General features: G+C 40.8%; 45 non-coding genes and 2 pseudogenes across 45 annotated transcripts; all 47 read left to right on the top strand.

The window, feature by feature from the left end:
• Positions 1-399: 399 nt before the first annotated feature.
• On the top strand, positions 400-518 carry LOC130618195 (5S ribosomal RNA). The gene has a single exon (XR_008979270.1). It is a non-coding gene; the product is annotated as a 5S ribosomal RNA (ribosomal RNA).
• Positions 519-968: 450 nt separating this feature from the next.
• LOC130618347 (5S ribosomal RNA) lies at positions 969-1087 on the top strand. Its single transcript, XR_008979420.1, has one exon. It is a non-coding gene; the product is annotated as a 5S ribosomal RNA (ribosomal RNA).
• Positions 1088-1530: 443 nt separating this feature from the next.
• Positions 1531-1649, top strand: LOC130616876 (5S ribosomal RNA). The gene has a single exon (XR_008977955.1). It is a non-coding gene; the product is annotated as a 5S ribosomal RNA (ribosomal RNA).
• Positions 1650-2098: 449 nt separating this feature from the next.
• Positions 2099-2217, top strand: LOC130617561 (5S ribosomal RNA). The gene has a single exon (XR_008978638.1). It is a non-coding gene; the product is annotated as a 5S ribosomal RNA (ribosomal RNA).
• A 449-nt stretch (positions 2218-2666) lies between these two features.
• On the top strand, positions 2667-2785 carry LOC130616611 (5S ribosomal RNA). Its single transcript, XR_008977691.1, has one exon. It is a non-coding gene; the product is annotated as a 5S ribosomal RNA (ribosomal RNA).
• A 449-nt stretch (positions 2786-3234) lies between these two features.
• On the top strand, positions 3235-3353 carry LOC130615064 (5S ribosomal RNA). The gene has a single exon (XR_008976155.1). It is a non-coding gene; the product is annotated as a 5S ribosomal RNA (ribosomal RNA).
• A 450-nt stretch (positions 3354-3803) lies between these two features.
• Positions 3804-3922, top strand: LOC130618207 (5S ribosomal RNA). Its single transcript, XR_008979282.1, has one exon. It is a non-coding gene; the product is annotated as a 5S ribosomal RNA (ribosomal RNA).
• Positions 3923-4372: 450 nt separating this feature from the next.
• Positions 4373-4491, top strand: LOC130617562 (5S ribosomal RNA). The gene has a single exon (XR_008978639.1). It is a non-coding gene; the product is annotated as a 5S ribosomal RNA (ribosomal RNA).
• A 449-nt stretch (positions 4492-4940) lies between these two features.
• LOC130617563 (5S ribosomal RNA) lies at positions 4941-5059 on the top strand. The gene has a single exon (XR_008978641.1). It is a non-coding gene; the product is annotated as a 5S ribosomal RNA (ribosomal RNA).
• A 450-nt stretch (positions 5060-5509) lies between these two features.
• On the top strand, positions 5510-5628 carry LOC130615065 (5S ribosomal RNA). Its single transcript, XR_008976156.1, has one exon. It is a non-coding gene; the product is annotated as a 5S ribosomal RNA (ribosomal RNA).
• A 450-nt stretch (positions 5629-6078) lies between these two features.
• LOC130617564 (5S ribosomal RNA) lies at positions 6079-6197 on the top strand. The gene has a single exon (XR_008978642.1). It is a non-coding gene; the product is annotated as a 5S ribosomal RNA (ribosomal RNA).
• Positions 6198-6647: 450 nt separating this feature from the next.
• On the top strand, positions 6648-6766 carry LOC130615066 (5S ribosomal RNA). Its single transcript, XR_008976157.1, has one exon. It is a non-coding gene; the product is annotated as a 5S ribosomal RNA (ribosomal RNA).
• A 450-nt stretch (positions 6767-7216) lies between these two features.
• On the top strand, positions 7217-7335 carry LOC130617565 (5S ribosomal RNA). Its single transcript, XR_008978643.1, has one exon. It is a non-coding gene; the product is annotated as a 5S ribosomal RNA (ribosomal RNA).
• A 449-nt stretch (positions 7336-7784) lies between these two features.
• Positions 7785-7903, top strand: LOC130617566 (5S ribosomal RNA). Its single transcript, XR_008978644.1, has one exon. It is a non-coding gene; the product is annotated as a 5S ribosomal RNA (ribosomal RNA).
• A 450-nt stretch (positions 7904-8353) lies between these two features.
• On the top strand, positions 8354-8472 carry LOC130615067 (5S ribosomal RNA). Its single transcript, XR_008976158.1, has one exon. It is a non-coding gene; the product is annotated as a 5S ribosomal RNA (ribosomal RNA).
• A 450-nt stretch (positions 8473-8922) lies between these two features.
• On the top strand, positions 8923-9041 carry LOC130617444 (5S ribosomal RNA). The gene has a single exon (XR_008978522.1). It is a non-coding gene; the product is annotated as a 5S ribosomal RNA (ribosomal RNA).
• Positions 9042-9491: 450 nt separating this feature from the next.
• LOC130617567 (5S ribosomal RNA) lies at positions 9492-9610 on the top strand. The gene has a single exon (XR_008978645.1). It is a non-coding gene; the product is annotated as a 5S ribosomal RNA (ribosomal RNA).
• Positions 9611-10060: 450 nt separating this feature from the next.
• LOC130615068 (5S ribosomal RNA) lies at positions 10061-10179 on the top strand. Its single transcript, XR_008976159.1, has one exon. It is a non-coding gene; the product is annotated as a 5S ribosomal RNA (ribosomal RNA).
• Positions 10180-10629: 450 nt separating this feature from the next.
• LOC130618219 (5S ribosomal RNA) lies at positions 10630-10748 on the top strand. The gene has a single exon (XR_008979294.1). It is a non-coding gene; the product is annotated as a 5S ribosomal RNA (ribosomal RNA).
• Positions 10749-11198: 450 nt separating this feature from the next.
• LOC130618483 (5S ribosomal RNA) lies at positions 11199-11314 on the top strand (annotated as a pseudogene).
• Positions 11315-11764: 450 nt separating this feature from the next.
• LOC130616230 (5S ribosomal RNA) lies at positions 11765-11883 on the top strand. The gene has a single exon (XR_008977314.1). It is a non-coding gene; the product is annotated as a 5S ribosomal RNA (ribosomal RNA).
• Positions 11884-12333: 450 nt separating this feature from the next.
• On the top strand, positions 12334-12452 carry LOC130615727 (5S ribosomal RNA). The gene has a single exon (XR_008976815.1). It is a non-coding gene; the product is annotated as a 5S ribosomal RNA (ribosomal RNA).
• A 450-nt stretch (positions 12453-12902) lies between these two features.
• Positions 12903-13021, top strand: LOC130615069 (5S ribosomal RNA). The gene has a single exon (XR_008976160.1). It is a non-coding gene; the product is annotated as a 5S ribosomal RNA (ribosomal RNA).
• Positions 13022-13470: 449 nt separating this feature from the next.
• Positions 13471-13589, top strand: LOC130617284 (5S ribosomal RNA). The gene has a single exon (XR_008978361.1). It is a non-coding gene; the product is annotated as a 5S ribosomal RNA (ribosomal RNA).
• A 450-nt stretch (positions 13590-14039) lies between these two features.
• LOC130617354 (5S ribosomal RNA) lies at positions 14040-14158 on the top strand. Its single transcript, XR_008978432.1, has one exon. It is a non-coding gene; the product is annotated as a 5S ribosomal RNA (ribosomal RNA).
• Positions 14159-14608: 450 nt separating this feature from the next.
• On the top strand, positions 14609-14727 carry LOC130618231 (5S ribosomal RNA). Its single transcript, XR_008979306.1, has one exon. It is a non-coding gene; the product is annotated as a 5S ribosomal RNA (ribosomal RNA).
• Positions 14728-15177: 450 nt separating this feature from the next.
• Positions 15178-15296, top strand: LOC130615071 (5S ribosomal RNA). Its single transcript, XR_008976161.1, has one exon. It is a non-coding gene; the product is annotated as a 5S ribosomal RNA (ribosomal RNA).
• Positions 15297-15746: 450 nt separating this feature from the next.
• LOC130615798 (5S ribosomal RNA) lies at positions 15747-15865 on the top strand. The gene has a single exon (XR_008976885.1). It is a non-coding gene; the product is annotated as a 5S ribosomal RNA (ribosomal RNA).
• Positions 15866-16314: 449 nt separating this feature from the next.
• Positions 16315-16433, top strand: LOC130618142 (5S ribosomal RNA). The gene has a single exon (XR_008979217.1). It is a non-coding gene; the product is annotated as a 5S ribosomal RNA (ribosomal RNA).
• A 450-nt stretch (positions 16434-16883) lies between these two features.
• On the top strand, positions 16884-17002 carry LOC130617342 (5S ribosomal RNA). Its single transcript, XR_008978419.1, has one exon. It is a non-coding gene; the product is annotated as a 5S ribosomal RNA (ribosomal RNA).
• A 450-nt stretch (positions 17003-17452) lies between these two features.
• Positions 17453-17571, top strand: LOC130615072 (5S ribosomal RNA). Its single transcript, XR_008976162.1, has one exon. It is a non-coding gene; the product is annotated as a 5S ribosomal RNA (ribosomal RNA).
• A 448-nt stretch (positions 17572-18019) lies between these two features.
• Positions 18020-18138, top strand: LOC130617568 (5S ribosomal RNA). The gene has a single exon (XR_008978646.1). It is a non-coding gene; the product is annotated as a 5S ribosomal RNA (ribosomal RNA).
• A 451-nt stretch (positions 18139-18589) lies between these two features.
• On the top strand, positions 18590-18708 carry LOC130618245 (5S ribosomal RNA). Its single transcript, XR_008979318.1, has one exon. It is a non-coding gene; the product is annotated as a 5S ribosomal RNA (ribosomal RNA).
• Positions 18709-19158: 450 nt separating this feature from the next.
• On the top strand, positions 19159-19277 carry LOC130617571 (5S ribosomal RNA). Its single transcript, XR_008978648.1, has one exon. It is a non-coding gene; the product is annotated as a 5S ribosomal RNA (ribosomal RNA).
• A 448-nt stretch (positions 19278-19725) lies between these two features.
• LOC130617572 (5S ribosomal RNA) lies at positions 19726-19844 on the top strand. The gene has a single exon (XR_008978649.1). It is a non-coding gene; the product is annotated as a 5S ribosomal RNA (ribosomal RNA).
• Positions 19845-20294: 450 nt separating this feature from the next.
• LOC130617573 (5S ribosomal RNA) lies at positions 20295-20413 on the top strand. The gene has a single exon (XR_008978650.1). It is a non-coding gene; the product is annotated as a 5S ribosomal RNA (ribosomal RNA).
• Positions 20414-20864: 451 nt separating this feature from the next.
• On the top strand, positions 20865-20983 carry LOC130618257 (5S ribosomal RNA). Its single transcript, XR_008979330.1, has one exon. It is a non-coding gene; the product is annotated as a 5S ribosomal RNA (ribosomal RNA).
• Positions 20984-21433: 450 nt separating this feature from the next.
• Positions 21434-21552, top strand: LOC130618713 (5S ribosomal RNA; annotated as a pseudogene).
• A 398-nt stretch (positions 21553-21950) lies between these two features.
• Positions 21951-22069, top strand: LOC130617574 (5S ribosomal RNA). Its single transcript, XR_008978652.1, has one exon. It is a non-coding gene; the product is annotated as a 5S ribosomal RNA (ribosomal RNA).
• Positions 22070-22520: 451 nt separating this feature from the next.
• On the top strand, positions 22521-22639 carry LOC130618269 (5S ribosomal RNA). The gene has a single exon (XR_008979342.1). It is a non-coding gene; the product is annotated as a 5S ribosomal RNA (ribosomal RNA).
• Positions 22640-23089: 450 nt separating this feature from the next.
• Positions 23090-23208, top strand: LOC130615546 (5S ribosomal RNA). The gene has a single exon (XR_008976634.1). It is a non-coding gene; the product is annotated as a 5S ribosomal RNA (ribosomal RNA).
• Positions 23209-23658: 450 nt separating this feature from the next.
• Positions 23659-23777, top strand: LOC130615547 (5S ribosomal RNA). The gene has a single exon (XR_008976635.1). It is a non-coding gene; the product is annotated as a 5S ribosomal RNA (ribosomal RNA).
• Positions 23778-24227: 450 nt separating this feature from the next.
• On the top strand, positions 24228-24346 carry LOC130615384 (5S ribosomal RNA). Its single transcript, XR_008976474.1, has one exon. It is a non-coding gene; the product is annotated as a 5S ribosomal RNA (ribosomal RNA).
• Positions 24347-24796: 450 nt separating this feature from the next.
• Positions 24797-24915, top strand: LOC130618282 (5S ribosomal RNA). Its single transcript, XR_008979356.1, has one exon. It is a non-coding gene; the product is annotated as a 5S ribosomal RNA (ribosomal RNA).
• A 450-nt stretch (positions 24916-25365) lies between these two features.
• LOC130616187 (5S ribosomal RNA) lies at positions 25366-25484 on the top strand. Its single transcript, XR_008977271.1, has one exon. It is a non-coding gene; the product is annotated as a 5S ribosomal RNA (ribosomal RNA).
• Positions 25485-25933: 449 nt separating this feature from the next.
• LOC130615073 (5S ribosomal RNA) lies at positions 25934-26052 on the top strand. Its single transcript, XR_008976163.1, has one exon. It is a non-coding gene; the product is annotated as a 5S ribosomal RNA (ribosomal RNA).
• A 431-nt stretch (positions 26053-26483) lies between these two features.
• Positions 26484-26602, top strand: LOC130615074 (5S ribosomal RNA). Its single transcript, XR_008976164.1, has one exon. It is a non-coding gene; the product is annotated as a 5S ribosomal RNA (ribosomal RNA).
• The last annotated feature ends 224 nt before the right edge of the window (positions 26603-26826 follow it).

Consider the following 26826-nt stretch of genomic DNA (forward strand, 5'->3'; position numbering starts at 1 on the left):
TTTTTACGCAATAGCCCCTGAGTAAATCAAGTAAGGCACGTGATTAGAAGATGCTTTCCCTTCAAAACGGCTACAATCTTGCTGCAATAAATGCGCCACGTCGCAAATAAATGGATTACGAGCGTCAGACAAAGAAAATGGCGATGTAGTTACTTTGCTAATTAACTTTGTCATATGAAAATTAAGTCTGAAAGTACCTAGATTGCCTTCGTTGGAACTTTTTACCGGAAATCTTAAAGCGCATGGTTGTTGTAATTAATCGATAGCGCTTGAAATGAGCTTTCAAATGCACATAAACACGACCTATTTCTGATAATCCAGTCAAGAAATATGACCTTTAAATTTAAACCATTTTCGATGTAATGTGCTAATAAATCGTAGATATCTGCCCGTTTGTTTGTCTACGACCATACCACGATGAACACACCTGTTCTCGTCCGATCACGGAAGTTAAGCATCGTCGGGCCAGGATAGTACTTGGATGGGGGACCGCCTGGGAACTCCCGGTGTCGTAGGCTATTGACTTTTTCACGTTACATTATTTATCATTACGACTGTGACGTATCTTTTTTACGCAATAGCCCCTGAGTAAATCAAGTAAGGGACGTGATTAGAAGATGCTTTCCCTTCAAAACGGCTACAATCTTGCTGCAATAAATGCGCCACGTCGCAAATAAATGGATTACGAGCGTCAGACAAAGAAAATGGCGATGTAGTTACTTTGCTAATTAACTTTGTCATATGAAAATTAAGTCTGAAAGCACCCCAGATTTCCTTCGTTGGAACTTTTTACCGGAAATCTTAAAGCGCATGGTTGTCGTAAAGAATCGATAGCGCTTGAAATGAGCTTTCAAATGCACATAAACACGACCTATTTCGGATGATCCAGTCAAGAAATATGACCTTTAAAGTTTAAACCATTTTCGATGTAATGTGCTAATAAATCGTAGATATCTGCCCGTTTGTTTGTCTACGACCATACCACGATGAACACACCTGTTCTCGTCCGATCACGGAAGTTAAGATTCCTCGGGCCGGGATAGTATTTGGATGGGGGACCGCCTGGGAACTCCCGGTGTCGTAGGCTATTGACTTTTTCACGTTACATTATTTATCATTACGACTGTGACGTATCTTTTTTACGAAATAGCCGCTGAGTAAATCAGGAAAGAGACATGATTAGAAGTTGCTTTCCCTTCAAAACGGCTACGATCTGGCAGCAATAAATGCGCCAATTCGCAAATGAATGGATTAAGAGCGTCAGACAAAGAAAATGGCGATGTAGTTAATTTGCTAATTAACTTTGTCATATGAAAATTAAGTCTGAAAGTACCTAGATTGCCTTCGTTGGAACTTTTTACCGGAAATCTTAAAGCGCATGGTTGTTGTAATTAATCGATAGCGCTTGAAATGAGCTTTCAAATGCACATAAACACGACCTATTTCGGATAATCCAGTCAAGAAAAATGACCTTTAAAGTTTAAACCATTTTCGATGTAATGTGCTAATAAATCGTAGATCCGTTTGCTTGTCTACGACCATACCACGATGAACACACCTGTTCTCGTCCGATCACGGAAGTTAAGCATCGTCGGGCCGGGATAGTACTTGGATTGGGGACCGCCTGGGAACTCCCGGTGTCGTAGGCTATTGACTTTTTCACGTTACATTATTTATCATTACGACTGTGACGTATCTTTTTTACGCAATAGCGCTGAGTAAATCAAGTAAGGGACGTTATTAGAAGTTTCTTTCCCTTCAAAGCAGCTACGATCTGGCTGCAATAAATGCGCCACGTCGCAAATCAATGGATTACGAGCGTCAGACAAAGAAAATGGCGATGTAGTTAATTTGCTAATTAACTTTGTCATATGAAAATTAAGTCTGCAAGTACCCTAGATTGCCTTCGTTGGAACTTTTTACCGGAAATCATAAAGCGCATTATTGTTGCCCAGAATCGATAGCGCTTAAAAAGAGCTGTCAAACGCACATAAACACGACCTATTTCGAATGATCCAGTCAAGAAATATGACCTTTAAAGTTTGAACCATTTTCGATGTAATGTGCTAATAAATCGTAGATATCTGCCCGTTTGTTTGTCTACGACCATACCACGATGAACACACCTGTTCTCGTCCGATCACGGAAGTTAAGAATCCTCGGGCCGGGATAGTACTTGGATGGGGGACCGCCTGGGAACTCCCGGTGTCGTAGGCTATTGACTTTTTCACGTTACATTATTTATCATTACGACTGTGACGTATCTTTTTTACGCAATAGCGCTGAGTAAATCAAGAAAGAGACATGATTAGAAGTTGCTTTCCCTTCAAAACGGCTACGATCTTGCTGCAATAAATGCGCCACGTCGCAAATGAATGGATTACGAGCGTCAGACAAAGAAAATGGCGATGTAGTAATTTTGCTAATTAACTTTGTCATATGAAAATTAAGTCTGCAAGTACCCTAGATTGCCTTCGTTGGAACTTTTTACCGGAAATAATAAAGCGCATTATTGTTGCCCAGAATCGATAGCGCTTAAAAAGAGCTGTCAAACGCACATAAACACGACCTATTTCGAATGATCCAGTCAAGAAATATGACCTTTAAAGTTTGAACCATTTTCGATGTAATGTGCTAATAAATCGTAGATATCTGCCCGTTTGTTTGTCTACGACCATACCACGATGAACACACCTGTTCTCGTCCGATCACGGAAGTTAAGCATCGTCGGGCCAGGATAGTACTTGGATGGGGGACCGCCTGGGATCTCCCGGTGTCGTAGGCTATTGACTTTTTCACGTTACATTATTTATCATTACGACTGTGACGTATCTTTTTTACGCAATAGCGCTGAGTAAATCAAGTAAGGGACGTTATTAGAAGTTTCTTTCCCTTCAAAGCGGCTACGATCTTGCTGCAATAAATGCGCCACGTCGCAAATCAATGGATTACGAGCGTCAGACAAAGAAAATGGCGATGTAGTTAATTTGCTAATTAACTTTGTCATATGAAAATTAAGTCTGCAAGTACCCTAGATTGCCTTCGTTGGAACTTTTTACCGGAAATAATAAAGCGCATTATTGTTGCCCAGAATCGATAGCGCTTAAAAAGAGCTGTCAAACGCACATAAACACGACCTATTTCGAATGATCCAGTCAAGAAATATGACCTTTAAAGTTTGAACCATTTTCGATGTAATGTGCTAATAAATCGTAGTTATCTGCCCGTTTGTTTGTCTACGACCATACCACGATGAACACACCTGTTCTCGTCCGATCACGGAAGTTAAGCATCGTCGGGCCGGGATAGTACTTGGATGGGGGACCGCCTGGGAACTCCCGGTGTCGTAGGCTATTGACTTTTTCACGTTACATTATTTATCATTACGACTGTGACGTATCTTTTTTACGAAATATCCGCTGAGTAAATCAAGAAAGAGACATGATTAGAAGTTGCTTTCCCTTCAAAACGGCTACGATCTGGCAGCAATAAATGCGCCAAGTCGCAAATGAATGGATTACAAGCGTCAGACAAAGAAAATGGCGATGTAGTTACTTTGCTAATTAACTTTGTCATATGAAAATTAAGTCGGAAAGCACCCTAGATTTCCTTCGTTGGAACTTTTTACCGGAAATCTTAAAGCGCATGGTTGTCGTAATTAATCGATAGCGCTTGAAATGAGCTTTCAAATGCACATAAACACGACCTATTTTGGATAATCCAGTCAAGAAATATGACCTTTAAAGTTTAAACCATTTTCGATGTAATGTGCTAATAAATCGTAGATATCTGCCCGTTTGTTTGTCTACGACCATACCACGATGAACACACCTGTTCTCGTCCGATCACGGAAGTTAAGCATCGTCGGGCCAGGATAGTACTTGGATGGGGGACCGCCTGGGAACTCCCGGTGTCGTAGGCTATTGACTTTTTCACGTTACATCATTTATCATTACGACTGTGACGTATCTTTTTTACGCAATAGCCGCTGAGTAAATCAAGTAAGGGACGTGATTAGAAGATGCTTTCCCTTCAAAACGGCTACAATCTTGCTGCAATAAATGCGCCACGTCGCATATAAATGGATTACGAGCGTCAGACAAAGAAAATGGCGATGTAGTTACTTTGCTAATTAACTTTGTCATATGAAAATTAAGTCTGAAAGCACCCTAGATTTCCTTCGTTGGAACTTTTTACCGGAAATCTTAAAGCGCATGGTTGTCGTAAAGAATCGATAGCGCTTGAAATGAGCTTTCAAATGCACATAAACACGACCTATTTCGGATGATCCAGTCAAGAAATATGACCTTTAAAGTTTAAACCATTTTCGATGTAATGTGCTAATAAATCGTAGATATCTGCCCGTTTGTTTGTCTACGACCATACCACGATGAACACACCTGTTCTCGTCCGATCACGGAAGTTAAGAATCCTCGGGCCGGGATAGTACTTGGATGGGGGACCGCCTGGGAACTCCCGGTGTCGTAGGCTATTGACTTTTTCACGTTACATTATTTATCATTACGACTGTGACGTATCTTTTTTACGCATCAGCGCTGAGTAAATCAAGTAAGGGACGTTATTAGAAGTTTCTTTCCCTTCAAAGCGGCTACGATCTGGCTGCAATAAATGCGCCACGTCGCAAATCAATGGATTACGAGCGTCAGACAAAGAAAATGGCGATGTAGTTAATTTGCTAATTAACTTTGTCATATGAAAATTAAGTCTGCAAGTACCCTAGATTGCCTTCGTTGGAACTTTTTACCGGAAATCATAAAGCGCATTATTGTTGTCCAGAATCGATAGCGCTTAAAAAGAGCTGTTAAACGCACATAAACACGACCTATTTCGAATGATCCAGTCAAGAAATATGACCTTTAAAGTTTGAACCATTTTCGATGTAATGTGCTAATAAATCGTAGATATCTGCCCGTTTGTTTGTCTACGACCATACCACGATGAACACACCTGTTCTCGTCCGATCACGGAAGTTAAGAATCCTCGGGCCGGGATAGTACTTGGATGGGGGACCGCCTGGGAACTCCCGGTGTCGTAGGCTATTGACTTTTTCACGTTACATTATTTATCATTACGACTGTGACGTATCTTTTTTACGATATAGCCGCTGAGTAAATCAAGAAAGAGACATGATTAGAAGTTGCTTTCCCTTCAAAACGGCTACGATCTGGCAGCAATAAATGTGCCAAGTCGCAAATGAATGGATTACGAGCGTCAGACAAAGAAAATGGCGATGTAGTAATTTTGCTAATTAACTTTGTCATATGAAAATTAAGTCGGAAAGCACCCTAGATTTCCTTCGTTGGAACTTTTTACCGGAAATCATAAAGGGCATTATTGTTGTCAAGAATCGATAGCGCTTTAAAAGAGCTGTCAAACGCACATAAACACGACCTATTTCGAATGATCCAGTCAAGAAATATGACCTTTAAAGTTTGAACCATTTTCGATGTAATGTGCTAATAAATCGTAGATATCTGCCCGTTTGTTTGTCTACGACCATACCACGATGAACACACCTGTTCTCGTCCGATCACGGAAGTTAAGCATCGTCGGGCCGGGATAGTACTTGGATGGGGGACCGCCTGGGAACTCCCGGTGTCGTAGGCTATTGACTTTTTCACGTTACATTATTTATCATTACGACTGTGACGTATCTTTTTTACGAAATAGCCGCTGAGTAAATCAAGAAAGAGACATGATTAGAAGTTGCTTTCCCTTCAAAACGGCTACGATCTGGCAGCAATAAGTGCGCCAAGTCGCAAATGAATGGATTACAAGCGTCAGACAAAGAAAATGGCGATGTAGTTACTTTGCTAATTAACTTTGTCATATGAAAATTAAGTCGGAAAGCACCCTAGATTTCCTTCGTTGGAACTTTTTACCGGAAATCTTAAAGCGCATGGTTGTCGTAAAGAATCGATAGCGCTTGAAATGAGCTTTCAAATGCACATAAACACGACCTATTTCGGATGATCCAGTCAAGAAATATGACCTTTAAAGTTTAAACCATTTTCGATGTAATGTGCTAATAAATCGTAGATATCTGCCCGTTTGTTTGTCTACGACCATACCACGATGAACACACCTGTTCTCGTCCGATCACGGAAGTTAAGAATCCTCGGGCCGGGATAGTACTTGGATGGGGGACCGCCTGGGAACTCCCGGTGTCGTAGGCTATTGACTTTTTCACGTTACATTATTTATCATTACGACTGTGACGTATCTTTTTTACGATATAGCCGCTGAGTAAATCAAGAAAGAGACATGATTAGAAGTTGCTTTCCCTTCAAAACGGCTACGATCTGGCAGCAATAAATGCGCCAAGTCGCAAATGAATGGATTACGAGCGTCAGACAAAGAAAATGGCGATGTAGTAATTTTGCTAATTAACTTTGTCATATGAAAATTAAGTCGGAAAGCACCCTAGATTTCCTTCGTTGGAACTTTTTACCGGAAATCATAAAGCGCATTATTGTTGTCAAGAATCGATAGCGCTTTAAAAGAGCTGTCAAACGCACATAAACACGACCTATTTCGAATGATCCAGTCAAGAAATATGACCTTTAAAGTTTGAACCATTTTCGATGTAATGTGCTAATAAATCGTAGATATCTGCCCGTTTGTTTGTCTACGACCATACCACGATGAACACACCTGTTCTCGTCCGATCACGGAAGTTAAGCATCGTCGGGCCGGGATAGTACTTGGATGGGGGACCGCCTGGGAACTCCCGGTGTCGTAGGCTATTGACTTTTTCACGTTACATTATTTATCATTACGACTGTGACGTATCTTTTTTACGAAATAGCCGCTGAGTAAATCAAGAAAGAGACATGATTAGAAGTTGCTTTCCCTTCAAAACGGCTACGATCTGGCAGCAATAAATGCGCCAAGTCGCAAATGAATGGATTACAAGCGTCAGACAAAGAAAATGGCGATGTAGTTACTTTGCTAATTAACTTTGTCATATGAAAATTAAGTCGGAAAGCACCCTAGATTTCCTTCGTTGGAACTTTTTACCGGAAATCTTAAAGCGCATGGTTGTCGTAAAGAATCGATAGCGCTTGAAATGAGCTTTCAAATGCACATAAACACGACCTATTTCGGATGATCCAGTCAAGAAATATGACCTTTAAAGTTTAAACCATTTTCGATGTAATGTGCTAATAAATCGTAGATATCTGCCCGTTTGTTTGTCTACGACCATACCACGATGAACACACCTGTTCTCGTCCGATCACGGAAGTTAAGAATCCTCGGGCCGGGATAGTACTTGGATGGGGGACCGCCTGGGAACTCCCGGTGTCGTAGGCTATTGACTTTTTCACGTTACATTATTTATCATTACGACTGTGACGTATCTTTTTTACGCAATAGCGCTGAGTAAATCAAGTAAGGGACGTTATTAGAAGTTTCTTTCCCTTCAAAGCGGCTACGATCTGGCTGCAAAAAATGCGCCACGTCGCAAATCAATGGATTACGAGCGTCAGACAAAGAAAATGGCGATGTAGTTAATTTGCTAATTAACTTTGTCATATGAAAATTAAGTCTGCAAGCACCCTAGATTTCCTTCGTTGGAACTTTTTACCGGAAATCTTAAAGCGCATGGTTGTCGTAAAGAATCGATAGCGCTTGAAATGAGCTTTCAAATGCACATAAACACGACCTATTTCGGATGATCCAGTCAAGAAATATGACCTTTAAAGTTTAAACCATTTTCGATGTAATGTGCTAATAAATCGTAGATATCTGCCCGTTTGTTTGTCTACGACCATACCACGATGAACACACCTGTTCTCGTCCGATCACGGAAGTTAAGAATCCTCGGGCCGGGATAGTACTTGGATGGGGGACCGCCTGGGAACTCCCGGTGTCGTAGGCTATTGACTTTTTCACGTTACATTATTTATCATTACGACTGTGACGTATCTTTTTTACGATATAGCCGCTGAGTAAATCAAGAAAGAGACATGATTAGAAGTTGCTTTCCCTTCAAAACGGCTACGATCTGGCAGCAATAAATGCGCCAAGTCGCAAATGAATGGATTACGAGCGTCAGACAAAGAAAATGGCGATGTAGTAATTTTGCTAATTAACTTTGTCATATGAAAATTAAGTCAGAAAGCACCCTAGATTTCCTTCGTTGGAACTTTTTACCGGAAATCATAAAGCGCATTATTGTTGTCAAGAATCGATAGCGCTTTAAAAGAGCTGTCAAACGCACATAAACACGACCTATTTCGAATGATCCAGTCAAGAAATATGACCTTTAAAGTTTGAACCATTTTCGATGTAATGTGCTAATAAATCGTAGATATCTGCCCGTTTGTTTGTCTACGACCATACCACGATGAACACACCTGTTCTCGTCCGATCACGGAAGTTAAGCATCGTCGGGCCGGGATAGTACTTGGATGGGGGACCGCCTGGGAACTCCCGGTGTCGTAGGCTATTGACTTTTTCACGTTACATTATTTATCATTACGACTGTGACGTATCTTTTTTACGAAATAGCCGCTGAGTAAATCAAGAAAGAGACATGATTAGAAGTTGCTTTCCCTTCAAAACGGCTACGATCTGGCAGCAATAAATGCGCCAAGTCGCAAATGAATGGATTACAAGCGTCAGACAAAGAAAATGGCGATGTAGTTACTTTGCTAATTAACTTTGTCATATGAAAATTAAGTCGGAAAGCACCCTAGATTTCCTTCGTTGGAACTTTTTACCGGAAATCTTAAAGCGCATGATTGTCGTAAAGAATCGATAGCGCTTGAAATGAGCTTTCAAATGCACATAAACACGACCTATTTCGGATGATCCAGTCAAGAAATATGACCTTTAAAGTTTAAACCATTTTCGATGTAATGTGCTAATAAATCGTAGATATCTGCCCGTTTGTTTGTCTACGACCATACCACGATGAACACACCTGTTCTCGTCCGATCACGGAAGTTAAGAATCCTCGGGCCAGGATAGTACTTGGATGGGGGACCGCCTGGGAACTCCCGGTGTCGTAGGCTATTGACTTTTTCACGTTACATCATTTATCATTACGACTGTGACGTATCTTTTTTACGCAATAGCCGCTGAGTAAATCAAGTAAGGGACGTGATTAGAAGATGCTTTCCCTTCAAAACGGCTACAATCTTGCTGCAATAAATGCGCCACGTCGCAAATAAATGGATTACGAGCGTCAGACAAAGAAAATGGCGATGTAGTTACTTTGCTAATTAACTTTGTCATATGAAAATTAAGTCTGAAAGCACCCTAGATTTCCTTCGTTGGAACTTTTTACCGGAAATCATAAAGCGCATTATTGTTGTCCAGAATCGATAGCGCTTAAAAAGAGCTGTTAAACGCACATAAACACGACCTATTTCGAATGATCCAGTCAAGAAATATGACCTTTAAAGTTTGAACCATTTTCGATGTAATGTGCTAATAAATCGTAGATATCTGCCCGTTTGTTTGTCTACGACCATACCACGATGAACACACCTGTTCTCGTCCGATCACGGAAGTTAAGAATCCTCGGGCCGGGATAGTACTTGGATGGGGGACCGCCTGGGAACTCCCGGTGTCGTAGGCTATTGACTTTTTCACGTTACATTATTTATCATTACGACTGTGACGTATCTTTTTTACGATATAGCCGCTGAGTAAATCAAGAAAGAGACATGATTAGAAGTTGCTTTCCCTTCAAAACGGCTACGATCTGGCAGCAATAAATGCGCCAAGTCGCAAATGAATGGATTACGAGCGTCAGACAAAGAAAATGGCGATGTAGTAATTTTGCTAATTAACTTTGTCATATGAAAATTAAGTCGGAAAGCACCCTAGATTTCCTTCGTTGGAACTTTTTACCGGAAATCATAAAGCGCATTATTGTTGTCAAGAATCGATAGCGCTTTAAAAGAGCTGTCAAACGCACATAAACACGACCTATTTCGAATGATCCAGTCAAGAAATATGACCTTTAAAGTTTGAACCATTTTCGATGTAATGTGCTAATAAATCGTAGATATCTGCCCGTTTGTTTGTCTACGACCATACCACGATGAACACACCTGTTCTCGTCCGATCACGGAAGTTAAGCATCGTCGGGCCGGGATAGTACTTGGATGGGGGACCGCCTGGGAACTCCCGGTGTCGTAGGCTATTGACTTTTTCACGTTACATTATTTATCATTACGACTGTGACGTATCTTTTTTACGAAATAGCCGCTGAGTAAATCAAGAAAGAGACATGATTAGAAGTTGCTTTCCCTTCAAAACGGCTACGATCTGGCAGCAATAAATGCGCCAAGTCGCAAATGAATGGATTACAAGCGTCAGACAAAGAAAATGGCGATGTAGTTACTTTGCTAATTAACTTTGTCATATGAAAATTAAGTCGGAAAGCACCCTAGATTTCCTTCGTTGGAACTTTTTACCGGAAATCTTAAAGCGCATGGTTGTCGTAATTAATCGATAGCGCTTGAAATGAGCTTTCAAATGCACATAAACACGACCTATTTCGGATAATCCAGTCAAGAAATATGACCTTTAAAGTTTAAACCATTTTCGATGTAATGTGCTAATAAATCGTAGATATCTGCCCGTTTGTTTGTCTACGACCATACCACGATGAACACACCTGTTCTCGTCCGATCACGGAAGTTAAGCATCGTCGGGCCAGGATAGTACTTGGATGGGGGACCGCCTGGGAACTCCCGGTGTCGTAGGCTATTGACTTTTTCACGTTACATCATTTATCATTACGACTGTGACGTATCTTTTTTACGCAATAGCCGCTGAGTAAATCAAGTAAGGGACGTGATTAGAAGATGCTTTCCCTTCAAAACGGCTACAATCTTGCTGCAATAAATGCGCCACGTCGCAAATAAATGGATTAAGAGCGTCAGACAAAGAAAATGGCGATGTAGTTACTTTGCTAATTAACTTTGTCATATGAAAATTAAGTCTGAAAGCACCCTAGATTTCCTTCGTTGGAACTTTTTACCGGAAATCTTAAAGCGCATGGTTGTCGTAATTAATGGATAGCGCTTGAAATGAGCTTTCAAATGCACATAAACACGACCTATTTCGGATGATCCAGTCAAGAAATATGACCTTTAAAGTTTAAACCATTTTCGATGTAATGTGCTAATAAATCGTAGATATCTGCCCGTTTGTTTGTCTACGACCATACCACGATGAACACACCTGTTGTTCGATCACGGAAGTTAAGCATCGTCGGGCTAGGATAGTACTTGGATGGGGGACCGCCTGGGAACTCCCGGTGTCGTAGGCTATTGACTTTTTTACGTTACATTATTTATCATTACGACTGTGACGTATCTTTTTTACGCAATAGCCCCTGAGTAAATCAAGTAAGGGACGTGATTAGAAGATGGTTTCCCTTCAAAACGGCTACAATCTTGCTGCAATAAATGCGCCACGTCGCAAATAAATGGATTACGAGCGTCAGACAAAGAAAATGGCGATGTAGTTACTTTGCTAATTAACTTTGTCATATGAAAATTAAATCTGAAAGCACACCAGATTTCCTTCGTTGGAACTTTTTACCGGAAATCTTAAAGCGCATGGTTGTCGTAAAGAATCGATAGCGCTTGAAATGAGCTTTCAAATGCACATAAACACGACCTATTTCGGATGATCCAGTCAATAAATATGACCTTTAAAGTTTAAACAATTTTCGATGTAATGTGCTAATAAATCGTAGATATCTACCCGTTTGTTTGTCTACGACCATACCACGATGAACACACCTGTTCTCGTCCGATCACGGAAGTTAAGCATCGTCGGGCCGGCATAGTACTTGGATGGGGGACCGCCTGGGAACTCCCGGTGTCGTAGGCTATTGATTTTTTCACGTTACATTATTTATCATTACGACTGTGACGTATCTTTTTTACGAAATAGCCGCTGAGTAAATCAAGTAAGGGACGTGATTAAAAGATGCTTTCCCTTCAAAACGGCTACAATCTTGCTGCAATAAATGCGCCACGTCGCAAATAAATGGATTACGAGCGTCAGACAAAGAAAATGGCGATGTAGTTACTTTGCTAATTAACTTTGTCATATGAAAATTAAGTCTGAAAGCACCCTAGATTTCCTTCGTTGGAACTTTTTACCGGAAATCTTAAAGCGCATGGTTGTCGTAATTAATGGATAGCGCTTGAAATGAGCTTTCAAATGCACATAAACACGACCTATTTCGGATGATCCAGTCAAGAAATATGACCTTTAAAGTTTAAACCATTTTCGATGTAATGTGCTAATAAATCGTAGATATCTGCCCGTTTGGGTGTCTACGACCATACCACGATGAACACACCTGTTCTCGTCCGATCACGGAAGTTAAGCATCGTCGGGCTAGGATAGTACTTGGATGGGGGACCGCCTGGGAACTCCCGGTGTCGTAGGCTATTGACTTTTTTACGTTACATTATTTATCATTACGACTGTGACGTATCTTTTTTACGCAATAGCCCCTGAGTAAATCAAGTAAGGGACGTGATTAGAAGATGCTTTCCCTTCAAAACGGCTACAATCTTGCTGCAATAAATGCGCCACGTCGCAAATAAATGGATTACGAGCGTCAGACAAAGAAAATGGCGATGTAGTTACTTTGCTAATTAACTTTGTCATATGAAAATTAAATCTGAAAGCACCCCAGATTTCCTTCGTTGGAACTTTTTACCGGAAATCTTAAAGCGCATGGTTGTCGTAAAGAATCGATAGCGCTTGAAATGAGCTTTCAAATGCACATAAACACGACCTATTTCGGATGATCCAGTCAATAAATATGACCTTTAAAGTTTAAACAATTTTCGATGTAATGTGCTAATAAACCGTAGATATCTGCCCGTTTGCTTGTCTACGACCATACCACGATGAACACACCTGTTCTCGTCCGATCACGGAAGTTAAGCATCGTCGGGCCGGGATAGTACTTGGATGGGGGACCGCCTGGGAACTCCCGGTGTCGTAGGCTATTGACTTTTTCACGTTACATTATTTATCATTACGACTGTGACGTATCTTTTTTACGCAATAGCGCTGAGTAAATCAAGTAAGGGACGTTATTTGAAGTTTCTTTCCCTTCAAAGCGGCTACGATCTGGCTGCAATAAATGCGCCACGTCGCAAATCAATGGATTACGAGCGTCAGACAAAGAAAATGGCGATGTAGTTAATTTGCTAATTAACTTTGTCATATGAAAATTAAGTCTGCAAGTACCCTAGATTGCCTTCGTTGGAACTTTTTACCGGAAATCATAAAGCGCATTATTGTTGTCCAGAATCGATAGCGCTTAAAAAGAGCTGTCAAACGCACATAAACACGACCTATTTCGGATAATCCAGTCAAGAAATATGACCTTTAAAGTTTAAACCATTTTCGATGTAATGTGCTAATAAATCGTAGATATCTGCCCGTTTGTTTGTCTACGACCATACCACGATGAACACACCTGTTCTCGTCCCATCACGGAAGTTAAGCATCGTCGGGCCAGGATAGTACTTGGATGGGGGACCGCCTGGGAACTCCCGGTGTCGTAGGCTATTGACTTTTTCACGTTACATCATTTATCATTACGACTGTGACGTATCTTTTTTACGCAATAGCCGCTGAGTAAATCAAGTAAGGGACGTGATTAGAAGATGGTTTCCCTTCAAAACGGCTACAATCTTGCTGCAATAAATGCGCCACGTCGCAAATAAATGGATTACGAGCGTCAGACAAAGAAAATGGCGATGTAGTTACTTTGCTAATTAACTTTGTCATATGAAAATTAAGTCTGAAAGCACCCTAGATTTCCTTCGTTGGAACTTTTTACCGGAAATCATAAAGCGCATTATTGTTCTCAAGAATCGATAGCGCTTAAAAAGAGCTGTCAAACGCACATAAACACGACCTATTTCGAATGATCCAGTCAAGAAATATGACCTTTAAAGTTTGAACCATTTTCGATGTAATGTGCTAATAAATCGTAGATATCTGCCCGTTTGTTTGTCTACGACCATACCACGATGAACACACCTGTTCTCGTCCGATCACGGAAGTTAAGCATCGTCGGGCCGGGATAGTACTTGGATGAAGGACCGCCTGGGAACTCCCGGTGTCGTAGGCTATTGACTTTTTCACGTTACATTATTTATCATTACGACTGTGACGTATCTTTTTTACGAAATAGCCGCTGAGTAAATCAAGTAAGGGACGTTATTTGAAGTTTCTTTCCCTTCAAAGCGGCTACGATCTGGCTGCAATAAATGCGCCACGTCGCAAATCAATGGATTACGAGCGTCAGACAAAGAAAATGGCGATGTAGTTAATTTGCTAATTAACTTTGTCATATGAAAATTAAGTCTGCAAGTACCCTAGATTGCCTTCGTTGGAACTTTTTACCGGAAATCATAAAGCGCATTATTGTTGTCCAGAATCGATAGCGCTTAAAAAGAGCTGTCAAACGCACATAAACACGACCTATTTCGGATAATCCAGTCAAGAAATATGACCTTTAAAGTTTAAACCATTTTCGATGTAATGTGCTAATAAATCGTAGATATCTGCCCGTTTGTTTGTCTACGACCATACCACGATGAACACACCTGTTCTCGTCCGATCACGGAAGTTAAGCATCGTCGGGCCAGGATAGTACTTGGATGGGGGACCGCCTGGGAACTCCCGGTGTCGTAGGCTATTGACTTTTTCACGTTACATCATTTATCATTACGACTGTGACGTATCTTTTTTACGCAATAGCAGCTGAGTAAATCAAGTAAGGGACGTGATTAGAAGATGCTTTCCCTTCAAAACGGCTACAATCTTGCTGCAATAAATGCGCCACGTCGCAAATAAATGGATTACGAGCGTCAGACAAAGAAAATGGCGATGTAGTTACTTTGCTAATTAACTTTGTCATATGAAAATTAAGTCTGAAAGCACCCTAGATTTCCTTTGTTGGAACTTTTTACCGGAAATCATAAAGCGCATTATTGTTCTCAAGAATCGATAGCGCTTAAAAAGAGCTGTCAAACGCACATAAACACGACCTATTTCGAATGATCCAGTCAAGAAATATGACCTTTAAAATTTGAACCATTTTCGATGTAATGTGCTAATAAATCGTAGATATCTGCCCGTTTGTTTGTCTACGACCATACCACGATGAACACACCTGTTCTCGTCCGATCACGGAAGTTAAGCATCGTCGGGCCGGGATAGTACTTGGATGGGGGACCGCCTGGGAACTCCCGGTGTCGTAGGCTATTGACTTTTTCACGTTACATTATTTATCATTACGACTGTGACGTATCTTTTTTACGAAATAGCCGCTGAGTAAATCAAGAAAGAGACATGATTAGAAGTTGCTTTCCCTTCAAAAAGGCTACGATCTGGCAGCAATAAATGCGCCAAGTCGCAAATGAATGGATTACAAGCGTCAGACAAAGAAAATGGCGATGTAGTTACTTTGCTAATTAACTTTGTCATATGAAAATTAAGTCGGAAAGCACCCTAGATTTCCTTCGTTGGAACTTTTTACCGGAAATCTTAAAGCGCATGGTTGTCGTAATTAATCGATAGCGCTTGAAATGAGCTTTCAAATGCACATAAACACGACCTATTTCGGATAATCCAGTCAAGAAATATGACCTTTAAAGTTTAAACCATTTTCGATGTAATGTGCTAATAAATCGTAGATATCTGCCCGTTTGTTTGTCTACGACCATACCACGATGAACACACCTGTTCTCGTCCGATCACGGAAGTTAAGCATCGTCGGGCCAGGATAGTACTTGGATGGGGGACCGCCTGCGAACTCCCGGTGTCGTAGGCTATTGACTTTTTCACGTTACATCATTTATCATTACGACTGTGACGTATCTTTTTTACGCAATAGCCGCTGAGTAAATCAAGTAAGGGACGTGATTAGAAGATGCTTTCCCTTCAAAACGGCTACAATCTTGCTGCAATAAATGCGCCACGTCGCAAATAAATGGATTACGAGCGTCAGACAAAGAAAATGGTGATGTAGTTAATTTGCTAATTAACTTTGTCATATGAAAATTAAGTCTGAAAGCACCCTAGATTTCCTTCGTTGGAACTTTTTACCGGAAATCTTAAAGCGCATGGTTGTCGTAAAGAATCGATAACGCTTGAAATGAGCTTTAAAATGCACATAAACACGACCTATTTCGGATGATCCAGTCAAGAAATATGACCTTTAAAGTTTAAACCATTTTCGATGTAATGTTTAATAAATCGTAGATATCTGCCCGTTTGTTTGTCTACGACCATACCACGATGAACACACCTGTTCTCGTCCGATCACGGAAGTTAAGAATCCTCGGGCCGAGATAGTACTTGGATGGGGGACCGCCTGGGAACTCCCGGTGTCGTAGGCTATTGACTTTTTCACGTTGCATTATTTATCATTACGACTGTGACGTATCTTTTTTACGAAATAGCCGCTGAGTAAATCAAGAAAGAGACATGATTAGAAGTTGCTTTCCCTTTAAAGCGGCTACGATCTGGCAGCAATAAATGCGCCAAGTCGCAAATGAATGGATTACGAGCGTCAGACAAAGAAAATGGCGATGTAGTAACTTTGCTAATTAACTTTGTCATATGAAAATTAAGTCGGAAAGCACCCTAGATTTCCTTCGTTGGAACTTTTTACCGGAAATCTTAAAGCGCATGGTTGTCGTAATTAATGGATAGCGCTTGAAATGAGCTTTCAAATGCACATAAACACGACCTATTTCGGATGATCCAGTCAAGAAATATGACCTTTAAAGTTTAAACCATTTTCGATGTAATGTGCTAATAAATCGTAGATATCTGCCCGTTTGTTTGTCTACGACCATACCACGATGAACACACCTGTTCTCGTCCGATCACGGAAGTTAAGCATCGTCGGGCTAGGATAGTACTTGGATGGGGGATTGCCTGGGAACTCCCGGTGTCGTAGGCTATTGACTTTTTTACGTTACATTATTTATCATTACGACTGTGACGTATCTTTTTTACGCAATAGCCCCTGAGTAAATCAAGTAAGGGACGTGATTAGAAGATGCTTTCCCTTCAAAACGGCTACAATCTTGCTGCAATAAATGCGCCACGTCGCAAATAAATGGATTACGAGCGTCAGACAAAGAAAATGGCGATGTAGTTACTTTGCTAATTAACTTTGTCATATGAAAATTAAATCTGAAAGCACCCCAGATTTCCTTCGTTGGAACTTTTTACCGGAAATCTTAAAGCGCATGGTTGTCGTAAAGAATCGATAGCGCTTGAAATGAGCTTTCAAATGCACATAAACACGACCTATTTCGGATGATCCAGTCAATAAATATGACCTTTAAAGTTTAAACAATTTTCGATGTATTGTGCTAATAAACCGTAGATATCTGCCCGTTTGTTTGTCTACGACCATACCACGATGAACACACCTGTTCTCGTCCGATCACGGAAGTTAAGCATCGTCGGGCCGGGATAGTACTTGGATGGGGGACCGCCTGGGAACTCCCGGTGTCGTAGGCTATTGACTTTTTCACGTTACATTATTTATCATTACGACTGTGACGTATCTTTTTTACGCAATAGCGCTGAGTAAATCAAGTAAGGGACGTTATTTGAAGTTTCTTTCCCTTCAAAGCGGCTACGATCTGGCTGCAATAAATGCGCCACGTCGCAAATCAATGGATTACGAGCGTCAGACAAAGAAAATGGCGATGTAGTTAATTTGCTAATTAACTTTGTCATATGAAAATTAAGTCTGCAAGTACCCTAGATTGCCTTCGTTGGAACTTTTTACCGGAAATCATAAAGCGCATTATTGTTGTCCAGAATCGATAGCGCTTAAAAAGAGCTGTCAAACGCACATAAACACGACCTATTTCGAATGATCCAGTCAAGAAATATGACCTTTAAATTTGAACCATTTTCGATGTAATGTGCTAATAAATCGTAGATATCTGCCCGTTTGTTTGTCTACGACCATACCACGATGAACACACCTGTTCTCGTCCGATCACGGAAGTTAAGAATCCTCGGGCCGGGATAGTACTTGGATGGGGGACCGCCTGGGAACTCCCGGTGTCGTAGGCTATTGACTTTTTCACGTTACATTATTTATCATTACGACTGTGACGTATCTTTTTTACGAATTAGCCGCTGAGTAAATCAAGAAAGAGACATGATTAGAAGTTGCTTTTATCTTCACAACGGCTACGATCTGGCAGCAATAAATGCGCCAAGTCGCAAATGAATGGATTACGAGCGTCAGAAAAAGAAAATGGCGATGTAGTAACTTTGCTATATAACTTTGTCATATGAAAATTAAGTCGGAAAGCACCCTAGATTTCCTTCGTTGGAACTTTTTACCGGAAATCATAAAGCGCATTATTGTTCTCAAGAATCGATAGCGCTTAAAAAGAGCTGTCAAACGCACATAAACACGACCTATTTCGAATGATCCAGTCAAGAAATATGACCTTTAAAGTTTAAACCATTTTCGATGTAATGTGCTAATAAATCGTAGATATCTGCCCGTTTGTTTGTCTACGACCATACCACGATGAACACACCTGTTCTCGTCCGATCACGGAAGTTAAGCATCGTCGGGCCAGGATAGTACTTGGATGGGGGACCGCCTGGGAACTCCCGGTGTCGTAGGCTATTGACTTTTTCACGTTACATCATTTATCATTACGACTGTGACGTATCTTTTTTACGCAATAGCCGCTGAGTAAATCAAGTAAGGGACGTGATTAGAAGATGCTTTCCCTTCAAAACGGGTACAATCTTGCTGCAATAAATGCGCCACGTCGCAAATAAATGGATTACGAGCGTCAGACAAAGAAAATGGCGATGTAGTTACTTTGCTAATTAACTTTGTCATATGAAAATTAAGTCTGAAAGCACCCTAGATTTCCTTCGTTGGAACTTTTTACCGGAAATCTTAAAGCGCATGGTTGTCGTAAAGAATCGATAGCGCTTGAAATGAGCTTTAAAATGCACATAAACACGACCTATTTCGGATGATCCAGTCAAGAAATATGACCTTTAAAGTTTAAACCATTTTCGATGTAATGTGCTAATAAATCGTAGATATCTGCCCGTTTGTTTGTCTACGACCATACCACGATGAACACACCTGTTCTCGTCCGATCACGGAAGTTAAGAATCCTCGGGCCGGGATAGTACTTGGATGGGGGACCGCCTGGGAACTCCCGGTGTCGTAGGCTACTGACTTTTTCACGTTACATTATTCATCATTACGACTGTGACGTATCTTTTTTACGCAATAGCGCTGAGTAAATCAAGTAAGGGACGTTATTTGAAGTTTCTTTCCCTTCAAAGCGGCTACGATCTGGCTGCTATAAATGCGCCACGTCGCAAATCAATGGATTACGAGCGTCAGACAAAGAAAATGGCGATGTAGTTAATTTGCTAATTAACTTTGTCATATGAAAATTAAGTCTGCAAGTACCCTAGATTGCCTTCGTTGGAACTTTTTACCGGAAATCATAAAGCGCATTATTGTTGTCCAGAATCGATAGCGCCTAAAAAGAGCTGTCAAACGCACATAAACACGACCTATTTCGAATGATCCAGTCAAGAAATATGACCTTTAAATTTGAACCATTTTCGATGTAATGTGCTAATAAATCGTAGATATCTGCCCGTTTGTTTGTCTACGACCATACCACGATGAACACACCTGTTCTCGTCCGATCACGGAAGTTAAGAATCCTCGGGCCGGGATAGTACTTGGATGGGGGACCGCCTGGGAACTCCCGGTGTCGTAGGCTATTGACTTTTTCACGTTACATTATTTATCATTACGACTGTGACGTATCTTTTTTACGAATTAGCCGCTGAGTAAATGAAGAAAGAGACATGATTAGAAGTTGCTTTTATCTTCACAACGGCTACGATCTGGCAGCAATAAATGCGCCAAGTCGCAAATGAATGGATTACGAGCGTCAGAAAAAGAAAATGGCGATGTAGTAACTTTGCTATATAACTTTGTCATATGAAAATTAAGTCGGAAAGCACCCTAGATTTCCTTCGTTGGAACTTTTTACCGGAAATCATAAAGCGCATTATTGTTGTCCAGAATCGATAGCGCTTAAAAAGAGCTGTCAAACGCACATAAACACGACCTATTTCGAATGATCCAGTCAAGAAATATGACCTTTAAATTTGAACCATTTTCGATGTAATGTGCTAATAAATCGTAGATATCTGCCCGTTTGTTTGTCTACGACCATACCACGATGAACACACCTGTTCTCGTCCGATCACGGAAGTTAAGAATCCTCGGGCCGGGATAGTACTTGGATGGGGGACCGCCTGGGAACTCCCGGTGTCGTAGGCTATTGACTTTTTCACGTTACATTATTTATCATTACGACTGTGACGTATCTTTTTTACGAATTAGCCGCTGAGTAAATCAAGAAAGAGACATGATTAGAAGTTGCTTTTATCTTCACAACGGCTACGATCTGGCAGCAATAAATGCGCCAAGTCGCAAATGAATGGATTACGAGCGTCAGAAAAAGAAAATGGCGATGTAGTAACTTTGCTATATAACTTTGTCATATGAAAATTAAGTCGGAAAGCACCCTAGATTTCCTTCGTTGGAACTTTTTACCGGAAATCATAAAGCGCATTATTGTTCTCAAGAATCGATAGCGCTTAAAAAGAGCTGTCAAACGCACATAAACACGACCTATTTCGAATGATCCAGTCAAGAAATATGACCTTTAAAGTTTAAACCATTTTCGATGTAATGTGCTAATAAATCGTAGATATCTGCCCGTTTGTTTGTCTACGACCATACCACGATGAACACACCTGTTCTCGTCCGATCACGGAAGTTAAGCATCGTCGGGCCAGGATAGTACTTGGATGGGGGACCGCCTGGGAACTCCCGGTGTCGTAGGCTATTGACTTTTTCACGTTACATCATTTATCATTACGACTGTGACGTATCTTTTTTACGCAATAGCCGCTGAGTAAATCAAGTAAGGGACGTGATTAGAAGATGCTTTCCCTTCAAAACGGGTACAATCTTGCTGCAATAAATGCGCCACGTCGCAAATAAATGGATTACGAGCGTCAGACAAAGAAAATGGCGATGTAGTTACTTTGCTAATTAACTTTGTCATATGAAAATTAAGTCTGAAAGCACCCTAGATTTCCTTCGTTGGAACTTTTTACCGGAAATCTTAAAGCGCATGGTTGTCGTAAAGAATCGATAGCGCTTGAAATGAGCTTTAAAATGCACATAAACACGACCTATTTCGGATGATCCAGTCAAGAAATATGACCTTTAAAGTTTAAACCATTTTCGATGTAATGTGCTAATAAATCGTAGATATCTGCCCGTTTGTTTGTCTACGACCATACCACGATGAACACACCTGTTCTCGTCCGATCACGGAAGTTAAGAATCCTCGGGCCGGGATAGTACTTGGATGGGGGACCGCCTGGGAACTCCCTGTGACGTATCTTTTTTACGCAATAGCGCTGAGTAAATCAAGTAAGGGACGTTATTTGAAGTTTCTTTCCCTTCAAAGCGGCTACGATCTGGCTGCTATAAATGCGCCACGTCGCAAATCAATGGATTACGAGCGTCAGACAAAGAAAATGGCGATGTAGTTAATTTGCTAATTAACTTTGTCATATGAAAATTAAGTCTGCAAGTACCCTAGATTGCCTTCGTTGGAACTTTTTACCGGAAATCATAAAGCGCATTATTGTTGTCCAGAATCGATAGCGCTTAAAAAGAGCTGTCAAACGCACATAAACACGACCTATTTCGAATGATCCAGTCAAGAAATATGACCTTTAAATTTGAACCATTTTCGATGTAATGTGCTAATAAATCGTAGATATCTGCCCGTTTGTTTGTCTACGACCATACCACGATGAACACACCTGTTCTCGTCCGATCACGGAAGTTAAGAATCCTCGGGCCGGGATAGTACTTGGATGGGGGACCGCCTGGGAACTCCCGGTGTCGTAGGCTATTGACTTTTTCACGTTACATTATTTATCATTACGACTGTGACGTATCTTTTTTACGAATTAGCCGCTGAGTAAATGAAGAAAGAGACATGATTAGAAGTTGCTTTTATCTTCACAACGGCTACGATCTGGCAGCAATAAATGCGCCAAGTCGCAAATGAATGGATTACGAGCGTCAGAAAAAGAAAATGGCGATGTAGTAACTTTGCTATATAACTTTGTCATATGAAAATTAAGTCGGAAAGCACCCTAGATTTCCTTCGTTGGAACTTTTTACCGGAAATCATAAAGCGCATTATTGTTCGCAAGAATCGATAGCGCTTAAAAAGAGCTGTCAAACGCACATAAACACGACCTATTTCGAATGATCCAGTCAAGAAATATGACCTTTAAAGTTTAAACCATTTTCGATGTAATGTGCTAATAAATCGTAGATATCTGCCCGTTTGTTTGTCTACGACCATACCACGATGAACACACCTGTTCTCGTCCGATCACGGAAGTTAAGCATCGTCGGGCCAGGATAGTACTTGGATGGGGGACCGCCTGGGAACTCCCGGTGTCGTAGGCTATTGACTTTTTCACGTTACATCATTTATCATTACGACTGTGACGTATCTTTTTTACGCAATAGCCGCTGAGTAAATCAAGTAAAGGACGTGATTAGAAGATGCTTTCCCTTCAAAACGGGTACAATCTTGCTGCAATAAATGCGCCACGTCGCAAATAAATGGATTACGAGCGTCAGACAAAGAAAATGGCGATGTAGTTACTTTGCTAATTAACTTTGTCATATGAAAATTAAGTCTGAAAGCACCCTAGATTTCCTTCGTTGAAACTTTTTACCGGAAATCTTAAAGCGCATGGTTGTCGTAATTAATGGATAGCGCTTGAAATGAGCTTTCAAATGCACATAAACACGACCTATTTCGGATGATCCAGTCAAGAAATATGACCTTTAAAGTTTAAACCATTTTCGATGTAATGTGCTAATAAATCGTAGATATCTGCCCGTTTGTTTGTTTACGACCATACCACGATGAACACACCTGTTCTCGTCCGATCACGGAAGTTAAGCATCGTCGGGCCGGGATAGTACTTGGATGGGGGACCGCCTGGGAACTCCCGGTGTCGTAGGCTATTGACTTTTTCACGTTACATTATTTATCATTACGACTGTGACGTATCTTTTTTACGAAATAGCCGCTGAGTAAATCAAGAAAGAGACATGATTAGAAGTTGCTTTCCCTTCAAAACGGCTACGATCTGGCAGCAATAAATGCGCCAAGTCGCAAATGAATGGATTACGAGCGTCAGACAAAGAAAATGGCGATGTAGTTAATTTGCTAATTAACTTTGTCATATGAAAATTAAGTCTGAAAGCACCCTAGATTTCCTTCGTTGGAACTTTTTACCGGAAATCTTAAAGCGCATGGTTGTCGTAATTAATGGATAGCGCTTGAAATGAGCTTTCAAATGCACATAAACACGACCTATTTCGGATGATCCAGTCAAGAAATATGACCTTTAAAGTTTAAACCATTTTCGATGTAATGTGCTAATAAATCGTAGATATCTGCCCGCTTGTTTGTTTACGACCATACCACGATGAACACACCTGTTCTCGTCCGATCACGGAAGTTAAGCATCGTCGGGCCGGGATAGTACTTGGATGGGGGACCGCCTGGGAACTCCCGGTGTCGTAGGCTATTAACTTTTTCACGTTACATTATTTATCATTACGACTGTGACGTATCTTTTTTACGAAATAGCCACTGAGTAAATCAAGAAAGAGACATGATTAGAAGTTGCTTTCCCTTCAAAACGGCTACGATCTGGCAGCAATAAATGCGCCAAGTCGCAAATGAATGGATTACGAGCGTCAGAAAAAGAAAATGGCGATGTAGTAACTTTGCTAATTAACTTTGTCATATGAAAATTAAGTCGGAAACCACCCTAGATTTCCTTCGTTGGAACTTTTTACCGGAAATCATAAAGCGCATTATTGTTGTCAAGAATCGATAGCGCTTAAAAAGAGCTGTCAAACGCACATAAACACGACCTATTTCGAATGATCCAGTCAAGAAATATGACCTTTAAAGTTTGAACCATTTTCGATGTAATGTGCTAATAAATCGTAGATATCTGCCCGTTTGTTTGTCTACGACCATACCACGATGAACACACCTGTTCTCGTCCGATCACGGAAGTTAAGCATCGTCGGGCCGGGATAGTACTTTGATGGGGGACCGCCTGGGAACTCCCGGTGTCGTAGGCTATTGACTTTTTCACGTTACATTATTTATCATTACGACTGTGACGTATCTTTTTTACGAAATAACCGCTGAGTAAATCAAGAAAGAGACATGATTAGAAGTTGCTTTCCCTTCAAAACGGCTACGATCTGGCAGCAATAAATGCGCCAAGTCGCAAATGAATGGATTACAAGCGTCAGACAAAGAAAATGGCGATGTAGTTACTTTGCTAATTAACTTTGTCATATGAAAATTAAGTCGGAAAGCACCCTAGATTTCCTTCGTTGGAACTTTTTACCGGAAATCTTAAAGCGCATAGTTGTCGTAATTAATCGATAGCGCTTGAAATGAGCTTTCAAATGCACATAAACACGACCTATTTCGGATAATCCAGTCAAGAAATATGACCTTTAAAGTTTAAACCATTTTCGATGTAATGTGCTAATAAATCGTAGATATCTGCCCGTTTGTTTGTCTACGACCATACCACGATGAACACACCTGTTCTCGTCCGATCACGGAAGTTAAGCATCGTCGGGCCAGGATAGTACTTGGATGGGGGACCGCCTGGGAACTCCCGGTGTCGTAGGCTATTGACTTTTTCACGTTACATTATTTATCATTACGACTGTGACGTATCTTTTTTACGAAATAGCCGCTAAGTAAATCAAGAAAGAGACATGATTAGAAGTTGCTTTCCCTTCAAAACGGCTACGATCTGGCAGCAATAAATGCGCCAAGTCGCAAATGAATGGATTACGAGCGTCAGACAAAGAAAATGGCGATGTAGTTAATTTGCTAATTAACTTTGTCATATGAAAATTAAGTCTGAAAGCACCCTAGATTTCCTTCGTTGGAACTTTTTACCGGAAATCTTAAAGCGCATGGTTGTCGTAATTAATGGATAGCGCTTGAAATGAGCTTTCAAATGCACATAAACACGACCTATTTCGGATGATCCAGTCAAGAAATATGACCTTTAAAGTTTAAACCATTTTCGATGTAATGTGCTAATAAATCGTAGATATCTGCCCGTTTGTTTGTTTACGACCATACCACGATGAACACACCTGTTCTCGTCCGATCACGGAAGTTAAGCATCGTCGGGCCGGGATAGTACTTGGATGGGGCACCGCCTGGGAATTCCCGGTGTCGTAGGCTATTGACTTTTTCACGTTACATTATTTATCATTACGACTGTGACGTATCTTTTTTACGAAATAGCCGCTGAGTAAATCAAGAAAGAGACATGATTAGAAGTTGCTTTCCCTTCAAAACGGCTACGATCTGGCAGCAATAAATGCGCCAAGTGGCAAATGAATAGATTACGAGCGTCAGAAAAAGAAAATGGCGATGTAGTAACTTTGCTAATTAACTTTGTCATATGAAAATTAAGTCGGAAAGCACCCTAGATTTCCTTCGTTGGAACTTTTTACCGGAAATCATAAAGCGCATTATTGTTGTCAAGAATCGATAGCGCTTAAAAAGAGCTGTCAAACGCACATAAACACGACCTATTTGAATGATCCAGTCAAGAAATATGACCTTTAGAGTTTGAACCATTTTCGATGTAATGTGCTAATAAATCGTAGATATCTGCCCGTTTGTTTGTCTACGACCATACCACGATGAACACACCTGTTCTCGTCCGATCACGGAAGTTAAGCATCGTCGGGCCGGGATAGTACTTGGATGGGGGACCGCCTGGGAACTCCCGGTGTCGTAGGCTATTGACTTTTTCACGTTACATTATTTATCATTACGACTGTGACGTATCTTTTTTACGAAATAGCCGCTGAGTAAATCAAGAAAGAGACATGATTAGAAGTTGCTTTCCCTTCAAAACGGCTACGATCTGGCAGCAATAAATGCGCCAAGTCGCAAATGAATGGATTACAAGCGATGTAGTTACTTTGCTAATTAACTTTGTCATATGAAAATTAAGTCTGAAAGCACCCTAGATTTCCTTCGTTGGAACTTTTTACCGGAAATCTTAAAGCGCATGGTTGTCGTAATTAATGGATAGCGCTTAAAATGAGCTTTCAAATGCACATAAACACGACCTATTTCGGATGATCCAGTCAAGAAATATGACCTTTAAAGTTTAAACCATTTTCGATGTAATGTGCTAATAAATCGTAGATATCTGCCCGTTTGTTTGTCTACGACCATACCACGATGAACACACCTGTTCTCGTCCGATCACGGAAGTTAAGCATCGTCGGGCCGGGATAGTACTTGGATGGGGGACCGCCTGGGAACTCCCGGTGTCGTAGGCTATTGACTTTTTCACGTTACATTATTTATCATTACGACTGTGACGTATTTTTTTTACGAAATAGCCGCTGAGTAAATCAAGAAAGAGACATGATTAGAAGTTGCTTTCCCTTCAAAACGGCTACGATCTGGCAGCAATAAATGCGCCAAGTCGCAAATGAATGGATTACAAGCGATGTAGTTACTTTGCTAATTAACTTTGTCATATGAAAATTAAGTCTGAAAG

Source organism: Hydractinia symbiolongicarpus, chromosome 11 (assembly GCF_029227915.1).
Source record: "Hydractinia symbiolongicarpus strain clone_291-10 chromosome 11, HSymV2.1, whole genome shotgun sequence".
Taxonomy (NCBI): domain Eukaryota; kingdom Metazoa; phylum Cnidaria; class Hydrozoa; order Anthoathecata; family Hydractiniidae; genus Hydractinia; species Hydractinia symbiolongicarpus.